The sequence below is a fragment of the Sorex araneus genome, chromosome 7 (genome assembly GCF_027595985.1).
Source record: "Sorex araneus isolate mSorAra2 chromosome 7, mSorAra2.pri, whole genome shotgun sequence".
In the NCBI taxonomy this organism is placed as follows: Eukaryota; Metazoa; Chordata; class Mammalia; order Eulipotyphla; family Soricidae; genus Sorex; species Sorex araneus.
This window is the reverse complement of record NC_073308.1, coordinates 4479130-4496531: the sequence shown is the minus strand read 5'-3', so window position 1 is coordinate 4496531 and position 17402 is coordinate 4479130. Positions and strand designations below refer to the sequence as shown.

Below are 17402 nucleotides of genomic sequence, written 5' to 3'. Positions count from 1 at the left end.
GGGTATAGAACTGAGCTGGCAGCAGCAAGGTCAGCACATTAACTCCTGGCCTATTTCTTTGGTCCTTAAACATTTTAGGCATTAAGTTCATAGTAAGGACTAATACTCATTATTATCAAGCCATGGTACTTTTCTGCATTATTTCCATAGTCTCCCATTAATTTGAGCGTTTGTTTCCCTGATTCTGCTGGTCAGTGAAAGTATAAGTCAGGAAGATCTTCAAGACTGTAGATAAGCAAAAGAAGTAAATTGCTTCAGTGATTCTATCTAGCAGCTCTTGTTTGAAACTATAAGCTGAAGGAGAGCTAAGACAGACATGCCCCCAAGGAAGGACATCCATGTGTAACACTCCCCTCTCCAAATTATTAGCCTTGCTAGAAGAGACTATGCAGCACTGTTGTAGCACTGTCATCCCCTTGCTCATCGATTTGCTCTAGTGTGCACCAGTAACGTCTCTATTGTGAGACTTCTTGTTACCTGTTTTGGCATATTGAATACACCATGGGTAGCTTTCCAGGCTCTGCCCTGTGGGCGGGATATTCTTGGTAGTTTGCTGGGCTCTCCGAGAGGGACAGAGGAATCGAACCCGGGTCAGCTGCGTGCAAAGTAAATGCCCTACCCTCTGGGCTATCGCTCCAGTCCAGAAGAGACCACAGTATAGTTATTTTTATAGCAATTTATGAGTAACTCTCATCTGCATAAGAGCTTCCTTATGAAATAAAAGCTATGTCTGTTATTAATTCTCTAGATACACATTATTGTGGACTTCTTACATCATTAGTTCTTAAATGTCAAATTCAACTTTCAGCCAGCATGTAGTATATGAACATATTATAAAAATTCAAATGCAAGGTTGGAGAGATAGTCCAATGGGTAAGGTCATTTTTGCCTTGCATATGGACAATCCGGGTTCAATCCCCAGCACCCCATATGGTGCTGCCAAGCCTGCCAGGAGTGATCCCTGAGTGCAGAGTCAGAAGAAAGCCCTGAGCACTGCCAAACAAAAAAGAAAAACAATTTAAATACAAATAAAAGCAAAGCAATATTAATTATTGATTTATGTGCCTATCACTATTACCAGTTTATAAGCACCTTGAGTGCTCAAAGGATCCATATTGTATCCTTTCTCATTCTTTGAAGCGAGAAAAGTTTGTTACCAAAAGTGTATCAATCGTTCGTTGGTTGAGAGAATAAATCAAGGAATGATAAAAGAGAACAGAATTTGACATATCTCATACTGCTAATATTCCAAGAGTAGCACTCCACATTGGATGGGGTTTAAAATAGAAGGCAACCAAACTTAGGGAATATATATTCCTCGAGAACATCATGCAACTACTGGAATGGGAAGGAATGGGAGTGAATATAGATGGTTGGCAACTATACCACCTCTGCTTCGCTACTGACATTGTTCTTATAACACCAAACATTAGCAAGCGGCACAAATGCTGGCCGACTTCAACTGCGAGTATGAAAGGTCGGAATGCAGTTGAATCTCAGCAAAACAGTATTCATGAAAAACGAACTAGTCCCTGACATTCCATTTGCTCTCAATGGAACATAGATCTCCGAATGCAGCAGTTATGTGTACCTGGGTCAAGAACTCAACATGAGAAACTACTTGGTGCCAGAATTGCCCAGGAGGAAGAGAGCAGTGTGGAACACTTTCAAGAGCATCGAGGAAGTGGTTAAGAGGACAAAGAACCTCCAGCTGGCCACCACTTTTCAACTCCATGGTTCTTCCTGCACTAACATAGGCCTCAGAGACCTGGGCCCTACAAAAACAGGATGAGAACGATATTCAGGTATCCCAAAGAGGAACTGAAAGAGCCATGCTTGGAGTATCATGTTTCACTCAAGGGAAAGAAGGAATCCGGAGTCCAGACATCCGTCAACGGTCAAGAATCAGGGACGATGTCTCGTTTGTCAAGGCGTCAAAAATCAGATGGGCCGGACGTGTAATGGGATTCAGAGACAACCACTGGACTAGAGCTGTTACTGACTGGATTCCATGGGACGTCAAAAGACCGCATGGCCACCCACCAATAAGATGGCCACACTTCTTTGTCAAAACCCTGAATGAACGGTTTGAGGCTCTTTGTGTTCCTGAAGTGAGCAGATATCATTGGGCTACACTAGCACGTGACAGAGACGAATGCAGACATTACTGGAGCCCGCTTGAGCAAACTGAAGATCAACAGGATGACAAGTGATACATGTGATATATACATATATATATATGTATATATAAAAGCATAGGAGGCACAGCCTTTAACAACATGTCAGTAAGCTCTTATTGAAAGGCTTAATGGTGCCTGGGGGAAATACAACAAACTTCACATACTTTCCTCTAAGGAAACTTTTGGAGCATTTTCAGCAGTTGATTCAGAACAAACAATACAAAATGAATTCTTTCATTTTGCTTTGGGCCTGGGGTTTGGGATTGGGATGAAAACATCCAAAATACAGTGGTAGGAAGGTGTAATGGTGGTGGAATTGGTGTTCAAATATTGAATATAGTAAAATATTGTGAATTACTCTATAAAATTAAATTAAAAATAAAAACAGAAGCTTGAGAAAGATTTGTTAGTAGCATAGATGAGCTTCTTTCTCCCTAAGATTCAACTACCAGAGTCTGTTCCAGTTCTTTCACTAACAGCCTGCCTTTGACTGAATATCCTAAGCCTAAGTGCCATAGATTCTGGGGGAAAAACATTTATATTAGTTTATTTCATTATCTAGATGAAGATTTTGCTGGGATAATGGAAGATTACACATGATCTATACTTGAAAGATTACTTTGGAACAAAGAAGATTGTTATCCCCAAATAGGAGAAACACTGTTCCCATCCCCATACCCCTGAGCTTCTTGGTAGGAAGACAGCTCTAAAATTGTGAAGTTCAAGGTTCTGTCAGGGTGATAGTACAGCAGGTAGGACACTTGCCTTGCATGTAACCAACCCAGAATTGACTATAGTGTCTCTATAAGGTAAGGGAAAATAAAATTTCAAAAACAAAGTTAAATTAAATTTAAAAAAAATACACCAAACCAGGACGAGCTGTCCCTTTCACCAGGAGGCTGGCAGCAATGAAGGAGAGAGACAATCAAAATTGGTGGTGAAGATGTGTAAAACGTACTGTAGCTTTTAGGTTTTTTTTCCTTTTTTGGGTGACACCCGGCGATGCACAGGGGTTACTCCTGGCTTTGCACTCATGAATTATTCCTGGTGGTGCTTAGGGAGCAATATGGGATGCTGGGAATAGAACCCGGGTTGGCTGTGTGCAAGGCAAATGCCCTACCTGCTGTGCTATTGCTCCAGCCCCTGTACCTTTTAGTTTTTAACAATGTGATAGTACTCAAGAGACTAACCAGAGGGACCAGAGGGAGAGTTTAATAGTCTGGGGCACACAGTCCATGTTTGGGAGATGCACATTCCATCCCTGGCAGCAGAGGGTCTCCCCCAGCCCCCAGTCAGCTCCAGGAGCCACCCCTGAGCACTGAGCTGGGTGTAGGCCCTGAGCACCTCTGTGTGTGCCCCCTAACTAAAACAAACAAATGAAAAAGGTTAAACCTGGAATTAAACTGGATTCCCATTCTGTAGATAGTCTTGGTATTCTGGTCACTATTTCTTTTGATGTACAGAAATTTCTTGAAGTAGCATTTTGTAGTTTTCTTTGTATAAGTCCTTTACCTCCTTCATTAAGCTGATTCCGAGGTACTTGATTTTCTGAGGCATGATTACAAATGGGATGACCTTTTTCATATCACTTTCTTCTCTCTCGTTATTTGTGTATAGGAAAGCCATGGACATATGGGTATTGATTTTATAGCCTGCGACTTTACATGTTTACTACTTCTAAGAATTTCTTGGTAGAGGCTTTAGGGTTCTCTAAATATAGTATCATGTCATCTGCAAATGATGAGAGTTTTTTTTCTTCCTTTCTTATTTGGATACCCTTAATGTTTTTTTTTCTTGACTAACTGCTATGGCAAGTACTTCCAGAACTATATTAAATAGTAGTGGTAAGAGTGGGCATTCTTGTCCTGTCCCTGATCTTACAGGGAAGGATCTTAGTTTTTCCCCATTGAGTATAAAGCTTGTCGTGGGTTTATGGTAGATGGCTTTGAGTATATTGAAAAAGTTTCTTCAATTTCCATTTTGCTGAGACAAAGACAGTCTACACAATGGGAAAGGTTATTCACACAATGCCCCTCTATAGAAGGGGTTCATATCAAGGATATAAAAGGCACTGGTTGAACTCCACAAGAAGAAAACATCCAACCCCATCAGAAAATGGGGCAATGAAATGAACAGAAGAAGAAATCCTTTTTCTTCTTCCTCAAAGAAGAAATCTGAATGGCCAAAAGACACATGAAAAAATGCTCTTTGTCACTAATCATCAGAGAGATGCAGATGCCTACTGGTTCAGCCTTTCAGGAAAACAATAAGGACACTTCTCAAAAACTAGAAATCAGTTCCCACTTGACACAGCAATAACATTTCTGGGAATATAGCCCAGAGATGCAAAAAGGTACAGTAGAAATGACATAGGCACTTGTATGTCTATTGCAGCACTATTTACAAGAGCTAGAATCTAGAAACAACCCTAGTGCCTGAGAACAGACCACTGCTTAAAGAAACCTTGGTATATCTACACAAAGGAATATTATGTAGCTGTAGAAAAAAAATGAAGTCATGAAATTTGCATAGAAGTAGATCAACATGGAGAGTATCATGCTAAGTGAAATGAGTCTGATAGAGAGGGACAGACATAAAAGGACTGCACTCCTTTGTGGGCTACAAAGTAACATAATAGGAGACTAACACCAAAGGATAGTTAAGTAAGGGTCAGGAGACTAACACTAAAGGATAGTAAAGGTCAGGAGCACTGCCCCAAGGCTTGATAGCCAATCTCATGCTCTAGGTGAAAAGGTAGCTGGGTTGGAGAGAGGAGCACTAAATAAATAATGGTTGGAGGGATCGCTGGGGATAGTAGATGCATGTTGAAAGTAGATTATGGACCAAACACGATGGCTGCTTGTTACATGTATTGCAAACCATAACAACACCCAAAAGGACAGAGAGAGTAAGAGGGATTGTGTCTGCCACAGAGGCAGGAGGTGGGAAGGGGTTGGGTTGGGGGTGGGGGGAGGGATACTGGGAACATTGGGGGTTGGGAATGGGCACCAGTGGAGGGATGGGTGCTTGAACACTGTTTGACTGAAATGCAATCATGAAAGTCTGTAAGTCTGTAAATGTACCTCACGATGATTCATTGGGATTGGGGAGGGTGGGAGGGACGCTGGGTTTACGGGTGGTGGAGAATGGGCACTGGTGAAGGGATGGGTTCCCGAACTTTGTATGAGGGAAGTATAAGCACAAAAGTGTATAAATCTGTAACTGTACCCTCACGGTGATTCTCTAATTAAAAATAAATAAATTAAAAAAAAAAAAAGATAACAGCTGCTCTCTGAGATACAGAAGTATAAACCTGTCTGAGGGCCAGGAGGATCACTCCACAGTTTGGAAGCCTGCCTCGTACTGGGGGAGAAGGCAGCTGGGAGAAAGAAGGGACCACTAAGTCAATGATGGTTGGAGGGATGGCTCTGGATGGGAGATGTGTGCTGAAAGTAGACTAAGGACCAAACACGATGACCTCTCAGTATCTGTATTGCAAACTATGATGCCTCAAAGTAGAGAGATAGTAAGAAGGAAGGTGCCTGCCACAGAGGCAGGGGATGGGATGGGGTGGGGATGGCAGGAGGGATACTGGGGACAGTGGTGATAGAAAATGCTCATTGGTGGAGGGATGGGTGTTTCATCATTGTATGACTGAAACTCAATTATGAAAACTTTGTAACTGTATCTCACAGTGATTCAATTAAAAAAACAATTATACCCCTGTCTTGTCTAGTATTTTTCAGTATTCCTTTTTTTTTACACATTGTATGTTTCATCCGATATTTCAAAAATTGCAATAAAACTTACCTGTGAAAAAAAAAATAAATAAATAAAATAAAAAAAATTAAAATAAATAAATAATTAATTAATTTTTTTTTTAAAAAGCAGATAAGAGAAGTTTAGAAGTGCATGTGTTTGCAAGGCCCAAAATGAATCTAAACAAGGGAATGAGCAGACTGTGACTAGAGGGGGATATTGGAGCAGATTATATAGGAGCTTGTTAAGGAGTTTGAACATTATATAGGTAGTGAGAAGTCATTTGAAAGTATTAAGTATAAAACAACCCACATTTTCTGTTTTAATATAAAAATGAAAATAGAAATAAAAACAAAATGTTAAGTAAATAAATAAGTACAAAAGAAGTAAACTGGATTCCCCCAATATTCCACTTTACATGCACTGAGGAGAAATAAAAACATACAGACACAAATATAATTGCAAAAGTGGCAGAGGAAAGTCCATCAGCCAGTGATAAATAAAATGTAACCTGGCCGTACAATGCCACCTACACAAGAATGTCAGTCGACAATAAAAGGGAATGATGCTGCTCCAAGGCTGAGCCTGTCATGGGGTGACAGTAGGGCAAGTTGTATGGTTCATGCCACTATAAGGGACCCTCCTGAACAGGCCTGACTACTAGCAAAGTGGCTGAGGGAAGGCCACAGGCCAAGGGCAGAGAGAGGACTGGAGAGAGACTGGTAATTGAAGGTGTTTCCTTCAGCAGGGGGATGACAAGGTTTTAAAGTGAAACTGTGGGGTTCAAGAGACAGCTCAGCAGGCTACAGAGCTGGCTTTTCACACAGGAGGCCCAGGCGGTATTCCTGGCAGCTCTGAGCCCCCAAGTGCTGCCAAATAACACATCCTGGAGCAGTCTGAGTGTTGGTGGGTGTGGCCACAGGACCAAAAGAAATTAAACTTTGGTAATGGCTACACAATCCTGTGAGTCTATTCAAAAATTAAATTTTACACTTTAATTGGTGAATTAGAGCCCAATAAAGCTATTCTTAAGATGAAGGGCATGTATGTATGTACATGAAAGTGCTAGCAGTGAGGGCCGGAGGGAAGGGATATGGCTCAGTGGCAGAGCACAGGCTTCTAAGTGTGAGGTCCTAGGTTCAACCCCTCGGATCACATATGCACACACACAAAATAAACATGTTAAAGAATTATAAATCTAAGAAGTAGAGTTGGAGTGATAGCACAGCGGTAGGACATTTGCCTTGTACCCTTCTGAGCACAGAGCTAGAGTAACCCCTGAGCATCATTGGGCAGCTGCCTTCCCTTTCCCTGGCCCAGCCATCTGGAGCTGACCTCACACTGTACCTTTTCCACCAATGCTCAAGTCAAATCAACAACCACGGAACATCTGTCCCTTTGACTAACACACTGCTACATTCTTCCTTGGGGGTTAGTGACCTGGGCACTTGTTCGTGCCCATTTTGAGAGTTGGCATTATTTCCCTTGAAATATAGAGGGGCCACATAATTTTCTTTCATATATTAAGCCTTGTACCCATTTTGGTTTCTGAGCACATGTGATACACAGTCTGAGGTAACACATTTACTGAGTCACAAAGTGTTCGCAGATTACACAAAGCTTTCAAAATTTGTGTTTTCTCACATCCTATAATTTCAAAGTTGCTAACCTGGTTATGTGGTGCTAATGAGAGGCTCTAATTGGAAGTTTCAGATTTCTTGATTTTACAAAAAAATAGTGGGGTGGGGTGGGCAGAGACAGTACAGTGGGTAGGGGGCTTGCCTTGCATGCGGCTGACCTCAGTTTGATCCCCAGCATCCCATATGGTCTCCTGAGCATCACCAGGAGTGATCCTTGAGTACAGAGTCAGGAGTAACTCCTGAGCACTGTTGGGTGTGGCCCGAAGAAAACAAATAATCAAATTAAAAACTTCAGTAAGGGCTGGAGAGATAGCTGAAAGACCTGTAGTATTTGCTTTGCTTGTAGCAGCTCCAGGTTTAGTCCCCGGCACCCCATGGTATCCAGAGCACCACACCAGGAGTAAAAACCGAGCACCAGAGGAATGTGCCAAAAAACACCCTAAGACAGTACACATTAATCTATTTGGTGTTAAGTAAAATCACAGAGTTTATTTTCTATGCATCCTTTACTGCTATCTGTCTAATAAAGTTTCAAGTTCTCTTTCAAACAGATGGGTCACTATAAAAGATCCATCATTCTCTCTAGGAATCTTTACCAGTTTCCTGAGAATGGGAAACGGCAAGGGTGTGGCCACCCAGCTGAACTACTGGGTCCTGGTCTAAGCTCACAAGGGCCCACGCAGGGTTCTCCCAGGAGCTGTCTAGGGCTGGTTCCCTTGGATGATCAACACACTGGACTACTGCAGCGATACTCGGCCAACTGGTCTGCACGGGCCAATGTTAGGGCTCATGCCATGTGGTGAATGAAGCATGAGGAACTAGGACTTATAAATGAGTCCCTGTGCATGCAAGGCCTGTAACCCATGACCACAGAGCTATCTCCCCAGCTCAGGACTAGCCGTCTTTCAAGTGTCTAACCACATTATTAGACAATGTGGTTCCTTTGTGTTTTGTACCCTACATGGCAATGCTCAGTGGTTACTTCGGACTCTGCACTCAGGAATCACTCCTGGTAGTGCTTGGGGACTATATGGGCTGTCGGGGATCAAACATGGGTTGGCCATGTCACAAGACAAGCTCCCTCCCCACTGTACTATGGCTCCAGTCCCTGAAGAGTGTGTGGTTCTAAACCTGATTCATGTCGCAGAATGAGATTTATATGAACTGTTAATTTAACATGGGCTAAGGGGAAAATAAAGGCTCAGTGAGCAAAGTGTCTTGCCTTAGGAAAGTGTCTTGGCACAGATGAGCCTCAGCACGAAGTCTGTGATCAGATGAGCATTAGCTTCCCCCAGGGCTGATATGTGTTGACAGGACACACCTACAGGAAGTGTCTAGCACTGTGTCTGCCTCATCTCCTCGACTCACACCCAGAAGCCCGGGCTCCATCATTGCCAGGCAATGAATCCCAGCACTGGGAGGGGACCCAGGGGTAATGGGGAAAAGGCAGGGACCACTCAGAGTCACTAGCTGAGACACTTCATGGGGCCCTTCAGCCCCGCCCAGAGCTTGCCCAACTCACTGGGCTTGCGGGTGAGGGAACCACGATGCTCAGTCCGGCTCCATCCTCCCGAGGTTCTGGCTGGCTGCTTCCCTGGCAGGCTGCGCTGGTCAGCTCGCCCACCAGACCCGAATGCTGCTGGCATGGAGTCTTCCCTGCAGAGACAACAGGGGGAGTTCCCAGTGGTGGCAAGTCCGGGAGCCATCGTCTAAGGATGCTCGGAATTATCAAATGCTTCCTTTTCAGCAGGTCCAACTTCAGGGGGCGGGGGGGACTCCAAAGAATAATAGTGAGTTTTTGTTCAAATATTGAATGTAATCAAAGTAAAGAGAAAGTAAAGTGAAATTTATCAGCTACACAGGCGGGGTGGGGGCTGAGGGGGGCGTGGAGGGGAAGGTTTACTGTGGTTCTTCGTGGTGGAATATGTGCACTGGTGAAGGGATGGGTGTTCGAGCATTGTTTAACTGAGATTTAAGCCTGAAAGCTTTGTAACTTTCCACATGGTGATTCAATAAACAAATAAATAAATAAATTTTTTAAAAAAGAAAAGGCTGGGTCAGGCAGGGCTGAACTGATGTAATGGGGTGTGGACGGGGCGGCACAGGGTTTGCTGCTTCCTGGGTTAGTTGGCAGGTTAGCACAGAGTCCTTCTGGGCTTTGCTGAATTCTGACAACACCTTTGGAAGTTTTAAACAAAAAAATACCCTGTATGACAAGTTTCCCACTAGGATGCCCACCACGGAAATCTAAGTAGGGAGATATGCTGCTTTGTGATCTGAGCACAGAGCAAACATCTCTCTGAGCCCTCCCCATGGGGACAGGCCTCCTCCCCCGCAGTCCCTCTGCTCCCCCAGCACAGAGGGCAGCAGGTATGAGAGCTGAGAACCTCGGGCAAAGGAAGCTGACAGAGCAGAGACAAAGGATGCGATGGGAAAGGGAAGTAAGTACCTTTGAACTCCTAAGCAGCCTAACTGTGGGCCTGCAGTTAGATCAGAAGCCCAGGCCCCAAGACTCCTTCCTGGGACTTGGAATTTGGTCACGTGGGGACCATTTTATTCTCAGAGCAGTGAGGTGCTGCTGGTTTACCTCTGTGCTGTGGGGACAGAGTGCATTTGTTTCCTGAAGTCTCTGCGCCCAGAGCTCAAGGCTTTTCATGTGGGCACAAGTACAGACATGGGGGAGGGCACCACTCAGTCCCCCCCAGGGGGTTTGAGCAAGGCCTTCTCTCCTCTCTGCATGCTTCTGGGGCCACAGGGAGCCAGTGTCCCTGTCTCTGTGGACACACACCCTTACACATTCAGGCACACGAGTCTCCTTCTCAGCCTTCTAGAATGGGCACTAGGCTAGTGTTTTCTCTTCCCTTGTGGAGGTTTCTCTTGTTGTAGGGCCAAGAGACAGTAGCCTAACGGTGGCCCACATCTGCCCCCGTGGCTGAGAGTGCAAACGCCCAAATGTGGGCTCATGGGAAAGAAGACTTTTATCTGATAGTCTCCTAGCTGAGCTTTACTCTGACCTACCTTCATGAATCAGATCTTTCAAAACATCCTAGTCAAGAAGAGGTGATTAGAGGCTGGAGCCATAGCACAGTGAGCAGGGCATCTGCCTTGCACACTGCTGACTTGGGTTCAATTCAATTCCCCCAGTTCAATTGGGGGCACCCTAAATACTCCCCCACCTGGAGTGATCCCTGAGCACAGAGTCAGGAGTAAACCCTGATCATTGCTGAGTGCAGCCAAACAAAACAAAACAAAGGTAATAGGGGATCACCTACACATTTATGGTCAGCTTTTTAATCAAGGGCACCAAAATATCTGGATGCCAATATTTTTGTTCTTGTTAAAAACATTTTGGTTTTGTGCTGCTGACGTTAAACCAACAGGAGGGTTTGGAGTGATAGTACAGTGGGGAGGGTGTTTGCCTTTAGTGTGGCCAACCTGGGTTTGATCCCTGGCATACCATATGGTCCTCTGAACACTGCCTGAGTGCAGAGTCAGAAATAACCCCTGAGCACCGCTAAGTCTACCCCACCTCCAAAATAAATAACTAAACAAATAAAAGCTCGAAGTTCTTTGCTGGCAGAAAGTTCTCAGAATTATGGAACATCAGCAAGGAGAGAAAGCAAGCTCAGCTTCTCCCAGGAAGACACCTCAGAATTTGGTTTCCAGACAATCCAAACATCGTTCTCACACTCTGCCTCTCCCAGGGAATGCAGGGCCCATGGAGAGGCCAGGAGAGCCCAGGCCCACAGCCACCAACAGGTCCCCTTGCAAGGGCCAGAAGGAGGTAGTCTTTCGACTACATGGAAAGGAATGGACATCATGTGAGAGGGGAGGCTGGGGGAGCACAAGGTGAGGAGCCTTAACATGTGCAGGACAACTCACACACCATTCTGCCACCACACAGTGGCATCTCCACTTCCCCAGGCCAGCAACGTGACTGGAAGGACTGGGTCCTGCAGCTGCAGTGGAGTGAGCGACTGAGGCACCAGCACTCACCTTCAGGGATTTGGCTGCTGCCTACCAGGTGGGTGGCCAGCACAGGGAGTCCAACACCAGTGCCAGACACACAAACCCCAGGACAGCCCAGGGAGACAGAAGGTGAGGAGAAACTCTGGCTACACAACAGGGGCGGGCCCCCATGCTAGCTGACCACTGGAGACCTTCAGGGGCCAGTCCAGCCAGCCCCCTTAACTGCCAGGTTGTGCGCAAGCGTCTGTATTTGGCTGCTGTGCGGCAGTGAGGGGGGTTAGCAGAGGGCTCTGAACTTTCTCAGACCGCATGGGGACTGGGCCAAGGGGCCATGGGTGCAAGCTGAGGCCGCGGGCAGAGGTGCAAGGACCTTGCTGGGTTTGTCATGAGACGGATGAGGAAGCGGAGACGGGGGCCAGGGAGGACCGGGAGGACACGGGAGTGAGGCGCTGAGCTCGGGCACATTTAAGGGCTGGTCCAGGTTGTCACCAAAGCGCTGGGCTCCACCGGCCACTCGCCTTGGCTGTGCTGGTGAACGTGTGGCCAGCGGAGGTGGAGGGGGGCTTGGAGGAGGGGCCCCTGGTTTTTGGCTTTTTTGGGGTAGACACCCGATAGTGCTCAGGGCTCAGTCCTGCGCTCCACACTCAGGAATCCCATACGCGATGCTGCGGGGGATCGAACCCGGGTCCCCGGGCGGGCCTCGGGGTGCACTGCAGGGAGCTGAGGGAAACTGGGCTAAGGGAGCCGAGCCCGCGAGGGGCAGAGCGGCGAGGGCGGCCCCCGGGGTCGCGGGGCGGCGGCGGGCCGGGGTCGGGCTCGCGGGCTCGCGGGCTCGGGTGGGGAAGGGGCTGGCAGACGCCGGGCTCGGGGCGGGCGCCCGGGGGGATCCGCGGGGGCTCCCCGCCGCCGCGACGCTTCCCCTCTGCTCGCCCCCTCAGCCGTCACTCACCACAGGGAGCCGGGAGGCGGTGACGGGCGCTCAGGGCCGGGGCAGCCCCTCAGCTTCGCTCCAGACGCGGTGGCCGCCTCGCAGCCTCAGACAACTGGAAGCAGCGCCCGCGGCGATGACGCAAGCACGTCGTCTGGACGTCGGGCCACGCCCCCACGCGACGGCCCAATCGCGGAGCCCCGAGGAGGTTGAGGGCGGGGCCAGTCATTAGGGGCTTCGCCCCAGATCCCGGAGGAGCCTGAAGACCTTCCCTCTAGTGGGGCTTGCCACTGTTGCAGGTGTCTTAGGCTCTAGATCCTACTGGCTACCTTCCCTTGCCGGCCACCTTCTGTGTAAGGATCGTCCGTCTGGGCTTCTGTGAGTGAAGCTTGCCCACTTGTGAAGCCGCCCGTCTTTGCTTTCCCAGGCCGTTGGCGCTGGGGACCAACAGAGCTCAAGCACCTTCCTGCCCAGGGGGCTCTCAGGAAAACGTGTTTTCCCTACTCCTTATAACAGGAGCGCGCCCTGAAAGCCCACCGCGATGTTTTATAGTCAACTGTTTGGCATCTGTCCCAAAAACCCAAGACATTTGCACCCTTCTGGTCTTTGCAGCACTATTCACAATGGCCAAAATCTAGAGCCGACCCAAATGTCCAAGAATAGAGGACTGGTTAAAGAACCTGTCTCTATCTTTAAAGGTACATCTAGAATGGAATACTACTCAGCTCTAAGAAAAGATGATAGCATGTAATCTGCTGCTTATGTGGATAGATCTGGAGATTATCAGGACAGATTAGTCAGGAGAAGAGACCCAGAATAACCTCCCTGACATATAAAAATACGAATCAGTACTTTGGCTCCTTCTTTTTCCGGGTGGGATGTGGAGATCACTCTCAGGTCTGTGGTTGGGAAATGGTCACTCCTGGCAGTGTTTCTGGGACCATGAAGTGTTGTGGATCGAACCCTGGCCTCCAGCATGCAAACTCTGTGCTCAGCCAGTGAAGGCAATCTCTGCAGCCTGTGTGACCTTTGATGGCAGCCCCAACTTATCCTTCCCTGCAGGGCGGGGTGAGAGTTGGGAGGCTTCAGAATTCAACCCCAGCTCATGGACTTGGATGTGTGAACTTGAGCACTGCCTGTCTAGAGAACAGCCATCCCTTGCTCCGCATCCACAAACTGAGAGCCCTGACAAGAAAGTGACGGGCAGTTCACTCAGCACACTGACCTGCAGAATGTGTGGCCCCAGGCTCCTTGCAACACACTCATTTCATATGTCCAGAGTGTCAGCATTGATGTGCTCCTTTAGGTAGGTGATCAAATCTGGCTCACTGCTCATTTTCCTCGCTCTTGTATTTAACTTTTCCTGGCTTACAAGTGCACGGGTGATATATCAAGATGATTACTTTTCTTTTTGGGTCACACCCGGTGATGCACAGGGGATACTTCTGGCTCGCACTCAGGAATTACTTCTGGCAGTGCTTGGGGGACCATATGGGATGTGGGAATCGAACCTGGGTCAGTTGTTTTCAAGGCAAATTCCCTACCCACTGTATTATTGTTTCAGACCCCAAAGATCATTATTTTGGAGTATCTAGAAGTTATGAGTATCTTTGTTGGAGAGGGAGATCTGTGCTTCTTCCACTGCTACTGGGGTTCTTGCTGCCACAGATCTATCTCAGGTGGGATGGAAGGTGGGGTGCATGAGACTGGGATAAGCCCACTGGACCCAGGAGAGCCTCGGGCAGTACCTGGCTGCACCAATTTTTGGTTTTGGGGCCACACCTGGAAATGCTCAGGGGGTTCTCCTGACTGCACTCAGGAGTCACACCTGACCGTGCTCGGGGACCATATGAGATGCCAGAGATTAAACCACGTCAGCAGCACGGAAGACAACCACCTTTCCTACTGTCTCTCTGACCCCTATTAATTTTTAAAAAAATATTTTGGGGCCATACCTATCCAGGTCTTACTCTTGGCTCTGTGCTCGTGGATCACTACTGGCAAGGTTCAGGGGATCATATTGTAGGGTCAGGGATCAAACTCATGTCACTTGGGTGCAAAACAAGTGCCCTACCCACTGGTCTATTACTCCCATCCCTCCACCAATGTTTTCTGAAATCGAGGTGGAGAAATATCATCTTAGTCAACTACTGCTCACACATTCATCTTTACTCTGTGCCTCTGGGCATCCTGCTCACTGCGGACTGAGGGGTTTGGTTTGTTTAGCTTTTAGAGAAGTGGGGCTTCGTCCCAACCTAGTGGTGGTCAGAGGATATTTAATGCTCTGTATTCAGGGGTGACTCCTAATTGGGCTTGGGGGACCAGAGGTGGTGCTGGGAGTGAATTACACATTGGTCAGTAACCTGTAAGGAAAGGGCTCTCTTTCCAGCCTGGAAAACTATGTTTTTCATTGTGTTTGTGTTTTAAAAGAATACCAAGCCCCCCCCCCCAAAAAAAAAGAAAATTTTCTGCAAGGTTTTAAGGGAGGAGAACCTTCAATACTAAGATAGGGCATGCACTTGTGAATAAGTCTGAGAGCTTGGGAAAACAGACAGGCCTTTAGCATCAACAGCAGTATAGACACAGCTGCAAAAGTTCTAACCATTTCAAGAGCCCGAGAGTGTGGAGAGCCACCATGGGACCATGCTTTGTAGCACTCTTTGTAATCAACACCTGTGTGCTTCGAAAACAACTCCTAATAAGGAAATAGGATGTCTTGCCACGCCCATAAGCTGTGACTAACCTATCAGATGCGGACACGTGGGCATAAGCAGGCAGCGAGAGGTATATAAGGGGGGAGGTCACCTAGCTCGGGGGTTCTCCCTCATGCGTCCCTTTTTCCGCCTTACTCCACGTCCCCTTTCCTGATTTCATCTCTAACGCATGAGAAAGTTCCTAAATAAATCGCAGCCAAAAGGATCTCCGAGTCGAGTGTTTCTTCGCTGGACGAAGCGGCGCGCGACACGAGAGTGTGACCATAAGTAGGGGTAGGAATTGAATCTGCTGTCATTAATTGCTTTGGCACTTGGGGAGCACTTGGACAGAACGACAGGACTGCTTGTGATTTGCTTTAATACTCATCCCTGCTGGAGGATGATGGCTTTAACAGCTTTTCAGGAACGATTATTCTGGGGCCACAGGAGAGGCTCCCATCCTCCCATTCTCCCACTCCTCGTGGACCTCATCCCCGCCTCGGGGAGGGATTCCAGCTCACGTCCAGCATTTCCTGCCAACAGCCTTTATTGGTTACATGAACGTTGACCTTTTTGGCTTTACTTCCCAAGCCCATCGCTGGACTTATTCATGTATGCATTTTAAAGTGAGAAAATAGGTATTTTACAGGAAATGCTGAGAGGCTCTTCAGAAAATAAAATTTCCAGGTGGTGTGTTGCAGGGAGCTGCCTGCTCATGCAGGGTCCTTATTTGGACATAGCCCTAGGAGCTGCCTCACACAGAGGGCCAAGAACACTTGGCGTAGCTCCCTGTACTGCCACCCCCAGTACGCAGAGAAGCTATTATATTGCCAACCCAAGCCTATAGAGATTAATACATTCCCACCCTTAGCCTGCTGAGAAGTTAACAGGATATAGATGTGTTAATAGATTAGTAATCCCATCAAGGGCCAAGATCCAGAGACAATATAAAACAAATCTCCCAGAAGCACGAGGCCACTTTGTGGCTGCACAACCACTTATAGTCTAGCCCACTGATGTGCCTAAAGCAACACCCATGTGTTAGGTTTTAACAAACTTGCTTGTATTCACTGATATACACTCTCCATTCCTCTCAGAGAGCCTGGCAAACACCGAGAGTATACCGCCCACATGGAAGAGCCTGGCAAGCTCCCCGTGGCATAATCGATATGCCAAATACAGTAATAGTTAAAGGTCTCATTCCCTTGACCCCGAAAAAGCCTCCAATCATTGGGAAAGACAAGCAAGGAGAGGCTACTAAAATCTCAGGGTTGGGATGAATGGAGACTTTACTGGTGCCCGCTCAAGCAAATCGATGAACAACGGGATGACAGTGATATAGTGACAGTGAATAGATTAGTAGGATACACACGTAGCTGTATGGTCTGCTAATCATTAAAAGGTTTAGGAATGATCAGGTTGTTCCCCATTGCATTTTGTTATGATCAAAGAAATGTATGATCTTAGGAATATGCTTTTTGCCATTACAATGGATGACAATGCTTGCCAAGTTCCTGACAGAGATGTAGAAAAGGCTGCCTGAAATAAAGATCGAGGCTGCTGGTCCACGAGCACTCAGACCTCTCAACCACTTATTTGTCTGTCTCTTTAAGATCCTCACCTTCCCTCTTAGCCCATTCCTTTGACAGCCCACATGCCCTCTAAGTGGTGCCAGAACTAAGGGCAAGAGGAACCGAGGTGTGTGGCCTGGAAAAGACAAGGCAGCTGCGGAATAGGTAAGGAAGTCTGGGGCGGGACAGTTATTGCTGAGTAAGGGGGGACAATGGAGCAACAATTAAGTAATCAAAAACTGTTTGCACAGATGCTTGCTTTTATGATTCAAAGTGGAGGTTTAAAGTAAAATAAAGTCAGATTGTAAAATTTTTGCAGCATGTACATTCTGTTTCTCCTTGGTTTCCTAGCCAAGGAATTCTAAATGAGCCAACTCGGAAACAAGAGCTTGGATCAAGATCTCCAGCAGCATTTTAATAATTGTGGTCCTGATAAAACTCCAGTAGATAATTTTGCTCTCTGGACATTTATTATGGAAGGGATCTGCTTCCAGGAAGAAAAATGTGTTCCAGAACAAAAAAGGGAGAAAATAGAAACTAAGGAGGAGCCAGAACAAGGGACAGTCCTTCGGGTCCTCCCACTTCCACAGCTCCTATAGTAGCTGTTTTAGAAGAAGAAAGTACTAACAATCTTATAGCAGATCCGTTACAAAAATTAACTG

At 46.8% G+C, this 17402-nt stretch overlaps 1 long non-coding RNA gene across 1 annotated transcript in view; it reads right to left on the bottom strand.

Annotated features, from left to right (window-relative positions):
- LOC129406473 (uncharacterized) overlaps positions 1–12605 on the bottom strand; it is a 56249-nt gene extending 43644 nt beyond the window's left edge. Inside the window, exons 1-2 of the long non-coding RNA XR_008631015.1 lie at positions 12498–12605; positions 9102–9235 (exon numbers count right to left, since the gene is read on the bottom strand). This is a non-coding gene — a long non-coding RNA (uncharacterized LOC129406473). The remainder of the gene's footprint in view (positions 1–9101; positions 9236–12497) is intronic.
- Between the last annotated feature and the right edge of the window lie 4797 nt (positions 12606–17402).